This window comes from Microcaecilia unicolor, chromosome 7 (genome assembly GCF_901765095.1).
Source record: "Microcaecilia unicolor chromosome 7, aMicUni1.1, whole genome shotgun sequence".
Taxonomy (NCBI): Eukaryota; Metazoa; Chordata; class Amphibia; order Gymnophiona; family Siphonopidae; genus Microcaecilia; species Microcaecilia unicolor.
In genome coordinates, this window is record NC_044037.1 from 56216264 (window position 1) to 56230222 (window position 13959).

The window sequence follows — 13959 nt, forward strand, 5'->3', positions numbered from 1 at the left end:
TACTACTTCTATAGTGCTACAAGATGTACGCAGAGCTGTGCATAAATATGTAAGAGTCCCTGCTTGACAGTGCTTTCAATCTATTTAAGACAGATATATAGAGCAAACAAGAGATTAGGCAGTTATTTATTGTGGGGATGATTAAAACAAACATGGGTAATGAACAGATGAACAGGAGGTTAAGTGTTAAAAGCAGACTCAATAAGATGGAATTTTAGCCTAGATTTGAATAGGGCCAGAGATGGAGCAAAATGTAACGGACTCTAGTAGTCTATTACAGGCATACAGCATGGAAGATAAAAGGAATGGAACCTGGAGTTGGCATTGCAGGAGAAGGGCACAGACAAGAGTGACTTACCAGATGAATGGAGTTCCCGGGGAGAAGTGAAGGAAGAAATGAGAGGAGATACTAAGGGAGCTGCAGAATGAATGCACTTGTAACTCAGTAAGAGAAATTTGAACTGTATATGGAAATAGAGAGCCAATGAATTGACTTGAGGAGAAAGGCTTTGCAAGTATAGCGACAATGGCAGAAACTAAGTCATGCAATCGAATTTTCAACAGACTGAAGAACAGAGGTGGTTGAGCAAGTTGCAGAAATCTAAGCTTGAGATGAGAGTATGTTTAAGGGTTTTGGTAGTGTTCACTCCTGCACTCCTTTTACCATTGTCCAGGTTCCTAACAAGAATATGTTGATCATTCACTACGGGAAAATGAAAACTGGCACAAGTGGCCTTCAGATTTCCCAAACACAAAAGACAAAATCAGAGTGCAAGTATCCATGCTCTGCGACAGTCCAGCTTTCCAGCAGAAAGCAAAAAGTAGAGACCAAGTGGTTACAGAAATAGGAAAACCAGAATTCAAACCTTGTTTCTCCCACTAACACTTCAAGTCTTTGGGAGTGTCATATCTCACCCCTTTAGGAGGTAAGTAGTTTGGTGCTTGCTGGAATACTAATAATGCTGTAAGCCACTATCACCAAAGGTTTACCCCCCTCCCCCCCAGACCCAAATAAATGGTGAAAGAAAACAAAAACAAAATCCCATCAGAATGCAAAACGAAGATACTTACCTGTTCTATGGACAGCAGGCTATGTATTTTCACATGTGGGAAAGGCGGAGTTGCCGGTCCAAAGCTTGTATCAATCTTTTACAAAGCTCTTTAGAGCGCAAGTTATGCTTCACTAAGCATGAGTGAGTGCCTTCCCGCCCGCCGCACAAGTGCGAGACCAACATAGCATAGGAGAAAAAGAAGTTAACTCTAAGGGGAGGTGGGAGGGTATGTGATAATATATAGCCTGCTGTCCTCAGAGAATACCTGCTAAAGGAAAATATCTTTGCTTTTTCCGAGGACAAGGCGGCTAATATTCTCACATATGGGGAATCCCTAGCTACCAGGCTCGCTGGAAACAACCAATGACAAATTGCATCTCGCAACGGTGAGGGCAGAACACAGATGAACCTGAAATCACATACAAATCGTCAAAGGTGTAGCCTGGGACAGAATAAAAATGGGATTAGGCAGGTGGAGTTGGATTCTAGAACCCAAACTAATTCTGCATTGATATCTATCCAAATCAACTGTTACGTTGGGCATGCTGCTTACGGCATGCTACTTGAAGCAGGACTGAGATCTGAATGTGTGGAATGAAGACCACGTACCAGCTTAGCAAGTTTCCTAAATGGAGGCTAACGACACGACGGAGCTAGGTCTCCAACTTTGCGAGCTGTTAAAGTATCCTCCTGGGCAGCTCAGTTGGAATGAAAGGAAACAAAAAGCTGGGGAAATTGTCTGTGGCACTGAGGCTGCTTCAAGGAAAGACCAATGCACACTCACGAGGGGTATGAAACTGCGGGAAGAATGTAAGCAAGAATCAACTAATGTAGATAGAACCCCGACACAAGCTGAAGCAGGAACTCGGAGTATGTGCGGAGAACCACTGTATTCCAAAGACAATTAGGGTAAGGTGGAACCGCCACCAGGGCCTGAAGCTTACTGTTAAAGAACCAAACCATTAGCTATGAAGAGATGGAAAAACGTGTCCTCTCCTCACCACGGAAAATAAAGAATGTTGGTCCTGCGCTCGTGCAGCAGGCGGGAAGGCACTCGTGACTCACGCTCCAAAAGAGCTCTGTAAAAGCTTGATACAAGCTCCTGACCAGGCAACGTGGACCATGTTACCCATATGTGAAAATGTTAACCTGCTTGTCCTCAGAGAATGAATATTTGTGAAGAGAACTAAATAAGTGGAAACTGGGATGTGTCAGTCCAAGAACCACCACTTTCTGTATTAGCTGGAACAAAACATTTTTTTATGTGCCATTGGAAAAAACATCATGGCAGTGCACAATATGAGGCAAAAACAGTGCAAACAAACAAATAGAAGAACAGGACAAGCCACAAATTGGGAGAGGATGCATAGCACAACAATAAGATTCCCAGACAGCAACAAAATTCAATGAAACACAAAACAGTAAAAGGGAGAAGGGACAGAAAGAAGGCAGAGGAGTCAAGTAACTAGCAGAAAGCCAGGGAGAAAAACCAATTCTTAAGAATGTCCTTAAATTTTTTTGGAGAAAAGATTCCAAACAAGTGCCACTAGTAGCACATTCCAATGTATAGGAGCCAGACAGCCGAAAGCCAAGGATCAGAGGTTGCCCAAACAATCTAATTAATGGGAGGAATTAAGACCTGAGAATGCGCAAAGGAGGATAAGGAATCAACCTATCAGATGGATAAAGCAGTGTAACAGAGTACTATTACTTATAGTGCTACTGGATGTATGCAGTGCAATACATACAACACCTAAGAGACAGGCCCTGCTTAAGAGAACTTACAATCTATGACAAACAAGACAAATGAATAATGGAGTTATTTATGATGGGAATGATTAAAGCAAATGATGGTACTAAACTGGGGGTTAAAAGTTAAAAGCAGCCTAAAAAAAAAAAAAGTGGGATTTTAGCCTAGATTTGAATAAGGTCAGAGATGGAGCATGATGTATCAACTCGGGAAATCTATTCTAGGTCTACGGAACAGCAAAAGAAAAGGAATGGAGTCTGGTGTTGGCAGTGGGGGAGAAAGGTACAGACAAGATTGACTTAGCAGATGAACAGAGTTCCTGGTGAGATAAGAGGAGAAAATTTCAAGATGTTGCAGAATGAATGCACTTGTAAGTTAATAAGAGGAGTTTGAACTATATACGGAAACGGACAGAGAACCAATTAGGTGATTCAAAGGCCCAGTGGGTCAGAAACAGGATTAATTGAATCCTACTACAGATTGGCAACCAATGTTGCACGAACAGGAGTAGAGTAACATGGTCAAGTTTCTTTGCATTATATAGCAATTTTACTGCAGTGTTCTGCACTAGTTGGAGGTGCCAGAGCAATGCCAGTTAATAAGGAGTCAACAATAATCCAAGCATGCATATTAAAACAAGGGCATGCAACAAGCTCTTTAAGGCGTGAAAGTTCAGAAATGGATTTCAGGATCAAATCTTCCTGAAAGCAACAAATTATGTTAATACAACCTGAGAGAGATGAGGCCCAAAAGACAAGGAGGTATCAAAGAGAACACCCAATGAGAGAAGGGACTCTGAGAAAGGAATGGGTGCTTGATCCAGGAGTGGTTGAAAAGGAGGAGGTACACCTCATCTTTGAATGTTCAAAGCTGGATTAAACCTCATCATGTTCAAAATTCCTGCCACATCAGTTGAAACAGTCATGACCAATGAGCACATAATGTGGCTGGTATACAATAACTACAAAATCCCTAGTCTGTGCTATTTTCCACCATATGGAACACTGTTCTCACATTTGCATATGACTAAGTTGCTTACATACTGAGCCTACAAGTTGTGATGAATTGCTTCAAAAACATTGTGATTACAGCATCGAATGCAAGCAAAATTCAAACTTAAACATACAACTAGAGTAGAGAAGTAGCTTAGTGATTAGAGCACTGGACTCAACATCAAGGGGTACCCAGTTCAAATCCCACTGCTACTCCTTTTGATCTTGGGCAAGCCTAACTCTCCATTGCCTCAGGTACAAAATTAGATTTTGAGTCCTCCAGGGACAAATACCTAGTGTACTTGAATGTAACTCACCTTGAGCTACTATTATTAAAAAAAGGTGTGAACACAATCTAGATTAGTACAATCATTATTATTACTTATGAAAGATTATTTTTTAAATCCCAGCCTCTAAAGCAGCCTATATGGGATGTGAAACAAGATTGTCTGCAAGAGCGTACTCTTCTTTATGTTATTCTATGTATTATCTTTGATGACTGGGACAGAACAGTGGGGGGGTTTTAAGCCTGTAAAACTGCCTTAATTATTTCCTGAAGTGTATTTCTCTAGTTTGGCCAGCAGGTGGTGCATGTTTACATTCTGAAGCTGCTGCAGAACCAAGGCTGTTTTCTTTGTTTATAGAATAGCACTTAGAGCTCATTTTCTGGCGCCACATTTTTGGCTCCATATATAGAATTTTGTCCTTTAATAGTAAAACAGCAACCTCCAATCTTCTAGACCTTTTTGGTTCTCCAACAGTTCATGCTGACTTTCTGGATCTGAACCTCCCAATTTGATGTCATCAAGTAAATGATCTTCTATGACTAGGAAACACTCTGTCAATGAAAAGACTAAAAAAAATGTCACTTTAAATAATGCACTGGCAAAGAGATGAAGCCTGCTGGCATAATTACAATCTATAACGAATAGAAGAAAAAAAAAAGTACATTTCAATCCTAGCAAATCAAGCTATCTTTCCAGTGGAGGAGTAGCCTAGTGGTTAGTGCAGCGGACTTTGATCCTGGGGAACTGGGTTCAATTCCCACTGCAGCTCCTTGTGACTGTAGGCAAGTCACTTAACCCTCCATTGCCCCAGGTACAAAATAAGTACCTGTATATATGTAAACCGCTTTAAATGTAGTTGCAAAATACCACAGAAAGGCGGGTATATCAAGTCTCATTTCCCTTTAAAAGTAAACAACCTTGTTTTTTGATTTGTTCTACAGCTAATATTAAAAAACAAAAACATCTAATAGAAGGAAGAAAGCATGCAGATTGTGGATCATGGAATTCTGGACTCCTGTGTATGTGTGTATATGTGTGTGCACATGAATTTGTAAGTTATGTAACTGACCTAGAGAGGAGAGGTAGTATGAATGAAATGGTACATAAACATTCTGTTGGTTTTGAAAGAATAGTAAAATGAACCCAAGCGTGTTGATGCTTCTAATCATCAGATGTCACTGTCAATTTTAAAGATTTTAAAAAGAATGCATTTGACAATAAAACCACAGGGAGCCACCGTAGTACGGCAACAGATATTACTAAGCTTCTCCAGCAGCAAGCCACATGTTCAGACACTAGGTGTCACTGTACATAGCAACCCTTTAGAGAACTATATACATTAATCACTAGGCAGCACAGTAAAATTTGCAAAAAATGAAAACATATCTGAATCACTAAGAGGCAGTCCACCAGTTATACACACGTCTCATGGAATAAATTCAAACCCCTGAGTATGTATGTATGAATGTATGTATATATGTATGTACATGCCTGTATGTGTCTCTGAAAAATATTCAAATTCAGACATCTATGATAATTATAAGTCAAATGATGAATTCTAATGCCAAAACATGATTACAATACCTATCCATTTCTCTCTCTCTGTTTTTGGAGTGCTTTGTTTTTCTTCATTTTTAAAGAGCCCTTGTGGGTAGTCATTCATGCAGTAATCTAAAGGACCACCTCAGCATACAAAAACCCTTCTTCCATGGGAGAGGAGGCAGGTTGCTATGAGAAGCAGCAGTGTTAATCAGATATTGCCGATCTGGAAAACGGTGTCATGGCAATAAACAAGAGTGCCCCATTTTATTTTAATTTTTGAACTAAATTTCTTGGCTGGCTGAGGCCCTAAGGAAGCATGCTCTACAAAACTGCTTCCCTAGATGATGTGTGTTAAGGCCTGCAGAGGTGCTCTGTAAAGATGACAGGAGAAAATAATATGCCAATTTTCAATTGCTGTTCTTGCTGATGTAAAAGGAATGCTGGAGTGAAATATTGAAACATGAGTAAGTTTTTGGTAGACTATCTCCCCAGCAGTTCAGATGCACATAAGTCTGTCATCTTAAGGTTTTAATCATTTCATAACATTACAAATTAATTAAAAGTCTGAAATTCTGTGAAAAAGCAACTTTTGCGGGGGAGGGTAGCATGTGCTACAATAATTTTGCCATCCTCACTGGTGGTCACTGTCAGCAGAAATGTGATTGAAGCAATTTATTTGGGACTGAATTAGGACTAGTGACAGTCAACATTTAATTTACTGCTTCAGCAAAAAAATCTGACCAGGCAAAGTCATGCTCTTGGATAGCTGGATCCTTCACAGTGCAATACCTGGCTATGTTTGTGTACACATCAATAGCATGGCCAGCGGCATTCAGCCAGGCAGCAGACGAAAACAAAGACTTCCTGGGAAAAAGCACTATGGACCTTGCAATCAGCAACCTGAATAATAAAACTAACGATTTTCATTGGATTCTTTGTCCAGAATGTGAAGTCAATCTAGATCATTGTCCAAAGCAACATGCATGCTGTTTACATATTAAAAAGTCACATTTCTCCACAAAGGACGCACCACAGTTACACTGAATGTTTATGTTTATTAGATTCTTGATATACTGCCTTCCTGTGGTGCAACACAAGTGGTTTATATATTACATACAAGCACTTTCTCCATCCCTGAGGACTTACAATCTAAAGAGGGTCTTTTACTAAGGTGCACTAGCATTTTTAGCTCACACTAAAAATCAGCTGGTGCTAAACGCTGAGATTCCATAGGAATATAGGGCACCTAAAAATCAGTGCGGTAAACATTTCCGCCTAAACATATTCTATAAGTGGCACCTAAATTTAGGCACCGTATATAAAATAAGCTTGATATCCCAGCGCCTAAACTATGCACCTTCATTTACACCAACTAAAACATGGCATAAATCCCTGCACATAGATTTACGTGCATTGGGCCATATTCTACAACTACGTGTGCAAATTTGGGAATGCCCACAGAATGTCCATTTCCCTGATCCTTTTGAACTGCACGCATTACAATTTAGGCACAGTTCATTACAGAATACACTTAGCGAGTTGTACACAAACTAATTACCAATTAGTACTCATTGTTTGTTAAGTGCTGTTATCAATGCTGATTAGATCCAATTATGTTACGTGCATTGTTACAGAATACGCCTGAATTTTGGTGCAGATCTCTAGGCATGCTATATAGAATCCAGTAGATAATGGGCACCTCAGCGTTTTAGCATGATTAAAAACACTAGCGCACCTTAGTAAAAGAACCCTTAAGTATTGTAGCTGGGAACTGGAGAGTGCATAAGTACTGCCATACTGGGACAGATCAAAGGTCCATCAAGCCCAGCATCCTGTTTCCAACAGTGACCAATCCAGGTCACAAGTACCTGGCAAGATCCCAAAAAAGTAGAATACATTTTATGCTGCTTATCCTAGAAATAAGAAGTGGATTTTCCCCAAGCCCATTTTAATAATGGTCTATGGACTTTTCCTTTAGGAAGCGATCCAAACCTTTTTTAAACCTTGCTAAGCTAACTGCTTTTACTACATTCTCTGGCAACAAATTCCCGAGTTTAATCACACATTGAGTGAAGAAAAATTTTCTACGATTAGTTTTAAATTTACTACTTTGTAGCTTCATCACGTACCCCCTAGTCCTAGTATTTTTGGGAAGAGTAAACAAGCGATTCGCGCCTACTCGTTCCATGCCACTCATTATTTTATAGACCTGTATCATATCTCCCCGTAGCTGAGAGCCCTAGCCACTCCAGCCTCTCCTCACTGGGAAATATTCCCAGCCCCTTTATCATTTTCGTCACCCTTCTCTGTAACTTTTCTAATCCCACTATATCTTTTTTGAGAAGTGGCGACCAGAATTGAGCACAAAATTCGAGGTACAGTCACACCATGGAGTGATACAAAGGCATCACTCCATGGTGGAAGCAGGAACACCAGAGTGAAGCTTGGAAGCAGGAACACCAGAGTAAGGCTTGGATAATAGAGAAACGTAGCAGAAGCATCAATGCAGGAAAAGGGCAGTCCAGACAAGCCTCAGAGCCAGATCACTGGTAAAAGATGAGTCTGGAATCGGGATGCTGGGGCACGGCCACAGCTGTGACAGTAGTCTCCTTAGTGCCCAGTTTGATTATCTCTTGGATGATATGGAGGATGAGTCATAAGTAGCTGTAGAGAAGGTCTGATACATAGGACAGTGATCTTTAATTTGATCAGGGGTCCGTGCTAGGACCGCTGCTTTTTAATATATTTATAAATGATTTAGAGATGGGAGTAACTAGCGAGGTAATTAAATTTGCTGATGACACAAAGTTATTCAAAGTCGTTAAATCGCGACAGGATTGTGAAAAATTACAAGAGGACCTTACGAGACTGGGCGGCTAAATGGCAGATGATGGTTTAATGTGAGCAAGTGCAAGGTGATGCATGTGGGAAAAAAGAACCCGAATTATAGCTACGTCATGCAAGGTTCCACGTTAGGAGTTACGGACCAAGAAAGGGATCTGGGTGTCGTTGTCGATAACACACTGAAACCTTCTGCTCAGTGTGCTGCTGCGGCTAAGAAAGCGAATAGAATGTTGGGTATTATTAGGAAAGGTATGGAAAACAGGTGTGAGGATGTTATAATGCCGTTGTATCGCTCCATGGTGCGACCGCACCTTGAGTATTGTGTTCAATTCTGGTCGCCGCATCTCAAGAAAGATATAGTAGAATTGGAAAAGGTGCAGCGAAGGGCGACTAAAATGATAGCGGGGATGGGACGACTTCCCTATGAAGAAAGACTAAGGAGGCTAGGGCTATACAGCTTGGAGAAGAGACATGATAGAGGTATATAAAATGAGTGGAGTGGAACAGGTGGATGTGAAGCGTCTGTTCACGCTTTCCAAAAATACTAGGACTAGGGGGCATGCGATGAAACTACAGTGTAGTAAATTTAAAACAAATCGTAGAAAATTTTCTTCACCCAACGTGTAATTAAACTCTGGAATTCGTTGCCGGAGAAAGTGGTGAAGGCGGTTAGCTTAGCAGAGTTTAAAAAGGGGTTGGACGGTTTCCTAAAGGACAAGTCCATAAACCGCTACTAAACAGACTTGGAAAAATCCAAAATTCCAGGAATAACATGTATAGAATGTTTGTACGTTTGGGAAGCTTGCCAGGTGCCCTTGGCCTGGATTGGCCGCTGTCGTGGACAGGATGCTGGGCTCGATGGACCCTTGGTCTTTTCCCAGTATGGCATTACTTATTACTTTTACTCTGGAATCTCTGAAGAGATCTTCTTTGCAAGGCATCAGCGAGCCTTTCCAGATTATTTTTAAGGTTTAAAGCCCAGAGCCAGAGTGTCTGCAGGCACAGACATCTGTGGTAGCTCATCTCGAAAACATTATAATCAACTTGAACATGGGTTTTCATATTTCCTTTCCCTTGTCTTCTAGTTTCTTGATATTTCTATTCATCTCTTAAGGAAAATATGACATATATTCTACTTTGTCCAGAAAGTTTTGCATGTACTAGCTCACAAAGAACTGGTTAAAAGCCATACAGTAGATAAACAGAGTGTTCTGGGGCGGGGGGGGGGGGGGGGGGGGACCTACCTCAAGTTGGTCCAGTCTACATCATCCCCAGGGTGTAATAAGGAGTGGGTTTTGTCTACTAGACGTCACATGAGCTGATTCAGCCACTACTGAATCCTATCATAGCTGCTGTTTCTTAAATCTGAGAGCCCTTCTGCACTTTGTAAACATCGGCCTTTTTTATTCATAAGTTTGCACAGAGAGGGAGGTCTCTCACACTGTTACCTTTGACTCCTTAAAGATACTGTGAACAGGTCCTTGTCACATGATTCTTGGAAATATGGAGCATAAAGAAATCAAAAGAGGTCCATTTTAGAGTGTAAGCCATAAGTATTGCCATACTGAGATAATCCTGTTACTCAATATCAACTGACTCTCCTTATCCACATGTTTGTTCACTCCTTCCAAAAAAATTTAATAGATTGGTGAGGCAAGATTTCCCTTCACTAAACCCATGTTGGCTTTGTCTCATGTTCCATGCTTTTGAATTACTCTGTAATTTTGTTCTTTATAATAGTCTCTACCATTTGCCCAGCAACAACGTCAGACTCACCGGTCTATAATTTCCCGGATCTCCTCTGGAAACTTTTAAAAGAATCGGCGTTACATTGGCACCCTCCAATCTTACAGTACCACGCTTGATTTTAAGGATAAATTGCATATTACTAACAATAGTTCCACAGTTCATTTTTCATAAGTACATAAGTAATGCCATACTGGGAAAAGACCAAGGGTCCATCGAGCCCAGCATCCTGTCCACGACAGCGGCCATCCAGGCCAAGGGCACCTGGCAAGCTTCCCAACGTACAAACATTCTATACATGTTATTCCTTGAATTTTGGATTTTTCCAAGTCCGTTTAGTAGCGGTTTATGGACTTGTCCCTTTAGGAAACCGTCCAACCCTTTTTAAACTCTGCTAAGCTAACCGCCTTCACCACTTCTCCGGCAACGAATTCCAGAGTTTAATTACACGTTGGGTGAAGAAAAATTTTCTCCGATTTGTTTTAAATTTACTACACTGTAGTTTCATCGCATGCCCCCTAGTCCTAGTATTTTTGGAAAAGCGTGAACAGAAGCTATTGGTACTCTGGGATGAATATCATCCGGTCCAGGAGATTTGCTACTCTTCAGTTGTAGAACTGCCCCATACATCCTCCAGGTTTATACAGATGTCATTCAATTTCTTCGACTCATCAGCTTCAAATACCATTCTGGCATAGTATCTCTCCCAAATCTTCCTCGATGAAGACCGAAGCAAAGAATTCTTGGCTATGCTTTGTCTTCCCGATTGCCTCTTTTACCCCTCGGTCACTAGTGGTCCAACCGTTCTTTTGCCGTCTTCCTGCTTTATAACTAACTAAAAAGTTTTACTATGTGTGTTGCCTCCAACGCACTCTTTTTTTTCAAAGTCCCCTCTTGCCTTCCTTATGAGCGCTTTGCTTTGACTTGGCATTCCTTATGCTGTTTCTTATTATTTTCAGTCGGTTCCTTCTTCCATTTTCTGAAGGATTTTCTTTTAGCTCTAATAGCTTCCACCACCTCACTTTTTAACCATGCCGGCTGTCGTTTGGTCTTCTGTCCTCCTTTTTTAATATGCAAAATATATTTGGCCTGGGCTTTCAGGATGGTGTTTTTGAACAGCATCACTCCTGATGTAAATTTTTGACCCTCGCTACCGCTTCTCTAATTTTTTTTTCACTGTTCTTCTCATTTTATCATAGTTTCCTTTTTTAAAGTTAAATGCTAACGTATTGGATTTCCTGTGTATACTTACTTCAAAGCTAATATCATAAAGGAACATAAGGAATCCTGTGCAGAAAGAAAGGGATCCTCAGGAGCTTAGCCTAGAATGGGTGGCAGAGCTGGTGGCTGGAGGCGGGACTATGCTGGGCAGACTTATACGGTCTGTGCCAGAGCCGGTGGTGGGTGGCAGGGATAGTGCTGGGCAGACTATACGGTCTGTGCCAGAGCTTGGTGGTTGGGAGGCGGGTTGGTGGTTGGGAGGCGGGGGATAGGGCTGGCCAGACTTATACTGTCTGTGCACTGAAGTGGACAGTACAAATAAAAAAAGTAGCGCATATGAATTTTATCTTCTTGGGCAGACTGGAGGACGGTGCAGGTCTTTTTCTGCCGTCATTACTATGTTTACTATATTACTATTATATCTCAAAAATGCCCCCCTCTTAGTAACTTTGTAAGTCTAAGTGCCTTTGAAAATACACCTCCAAGTATACAAAATAATTACCAAAAAGCATTATAGCAGGGAGAAAGAACACAGTGATAATGCAAGATAATTTGATAATTTCATGACTTTCAAAAGCTTCTGGTGGAAGTTTTATAAATCCTTTTCTGTGTACAATGCCTGGTTTTACATACAGAAAAAGGGGGTATAGTAAGAATGTTAAACAACAAGAGCTCGTTTGCATCTTGTAGCTACATTTCATAAAAGCAGATACTAACCTGAAACATTTTCACAGGTTAACACAAAAATCAAGATACTGAATAGAATCAGTCGAAGAAACTGATCCATGAGGCACTCTACTCACTCTCCATCGTCTAAGCCAATTCCATTTACCACTACCCTTTATCTATAAATCAATTTCTAAGCTAGGTTACTACTTTGGGATCCATTACTAGGTTGCTCAGTTTACTCCTAGTCTCTTATGAAGAATACAACTCAAAGGTTTTCCTGAAACTCAAGTAGACTACATCAAGCGTAGCCCCAAATCTAGGTCTCAAGTTCCCTAATTAAAAAAAAAAAATCAGATTCATTTCTCATGACCCTGCTTTCAGTTTTAACTATGTTGCCTCAGAGATCTTGCAACGTATTAGACTTTAGGTAATACATATTCAAAGTGCAAAATGCTGAAAATAATCTGGAGCAACACAAGAGGCCTGCACAGATCATGGGTTTCAAAATAAGTATGAGCTCAAGAAGCAGCACCTCTAGATCCATGCCTTAAAGAAGCCAAAATTTAGAGAGATCAACTGTCTGTTTTTTGGGGGTTTTTTTTTAACTACATGCTGTCCTTAAAAGATTTTTTTGATGTAGAAATTTGTCAGCATGAAGTCTACATTAAGCCAACTGATAGAAATATTATGTCCTTTTACTAAAATGTGGTAAAACTGCAGTTACTGCACCATAATGCCGGACTTTACCATGGTGCTAGCTGCAAATTTAACATGGCACCTATTGGGGTGTTCCCAGTATTTTCCACTGCAAGCTGTGCATTAGGATTCACATTAACATGCAAGTATCTGCTTCCAGTTAACACAAAACCAATTAGTACTTCCTTTTTAGGAGGAAGAAAGCGGTCTTGTATTAACTCTGCGTTAGCACTTTAGCTACATATACCTTCTATGCCATGCTCCCCGACAATAAGCACTTACAATACAGTAAACCACACATTAAGTGCACCGCTCGTTGCAAACAATTTTGGAAAGATTTCCAGAATAAGGGGATTATTCTGGATTCTGGCTTAATTTAGAGAAGTCAGAAAACCTGGTTCCTGACCCTTCCCGTTAAGGTTCACTGGTAAGGGGAGTTCCCATTACACTGGGCAGGGGATTCTTTTCATTACTTGGGGATCATTCTTACCACTGATGTAGAGAAGCAATAGAGAATAAATATGCCCAATCTTTTGGAGGGGACTAGGAAACAACTGGCAAATTGGGGGCATTTGCCATTGTCGCTGACCAATAGAGTTAACTTGTTTCAAAAGTTTATTTCCACACTGGTTATATGTTTTTCAGATTCCCCCACTGGTGTTTCTTTTTGCAAGGATTGGGCAGTTAAGATACCTCTTGACAAAATTTCTCTGGATGAGAGGGGGAAACATGATAGAAAGTTGGTAAATGACTGAAAGGTAAAAAAAGGGAAACTGACGACTGAAAGAGGGAGTGTGAATGACATCTACCTATATGCAGATAAAAGACCGGCTGGGGGCGGGAATATAAACCGACATGACCAATCGGATCTGGGTTTGCATTTTCACTTTATGATCTGACTAATGCTTTGCACAGCTTGCTCTCTTCCTATTATCCATGGTTGGAGCACATTGTGAGCTGCTTCTGGACTCAATGGAGCAGTAAGGGAGCTCGAGGGAGGGTGCAGATTTTTTACAAGGACAGATAAGGAGGCAGAACATGACAGCAGCAACAGAAGCTGAGAAAGTGCGGGGGAAAGGGGTCATCTTTGGAATCTAAATGTACAGAATATTTTTAAAGTCCAAAAACTTGGTAAGCAATGGTATTTAAGTTGTAACACC

General features: G+C 40.7%; 1 protein-coding gene across 1 annotated transcript in view; it reads right to left on the bottom strand.

The window, feature by feature from the left end:
* The window catches only part of HDX (highly divergent homeobox), a 202972-nt gene that overhangs the window by 125642 nt on the left and 63371 nt on the right, over positions 1-13959 (bottom strand).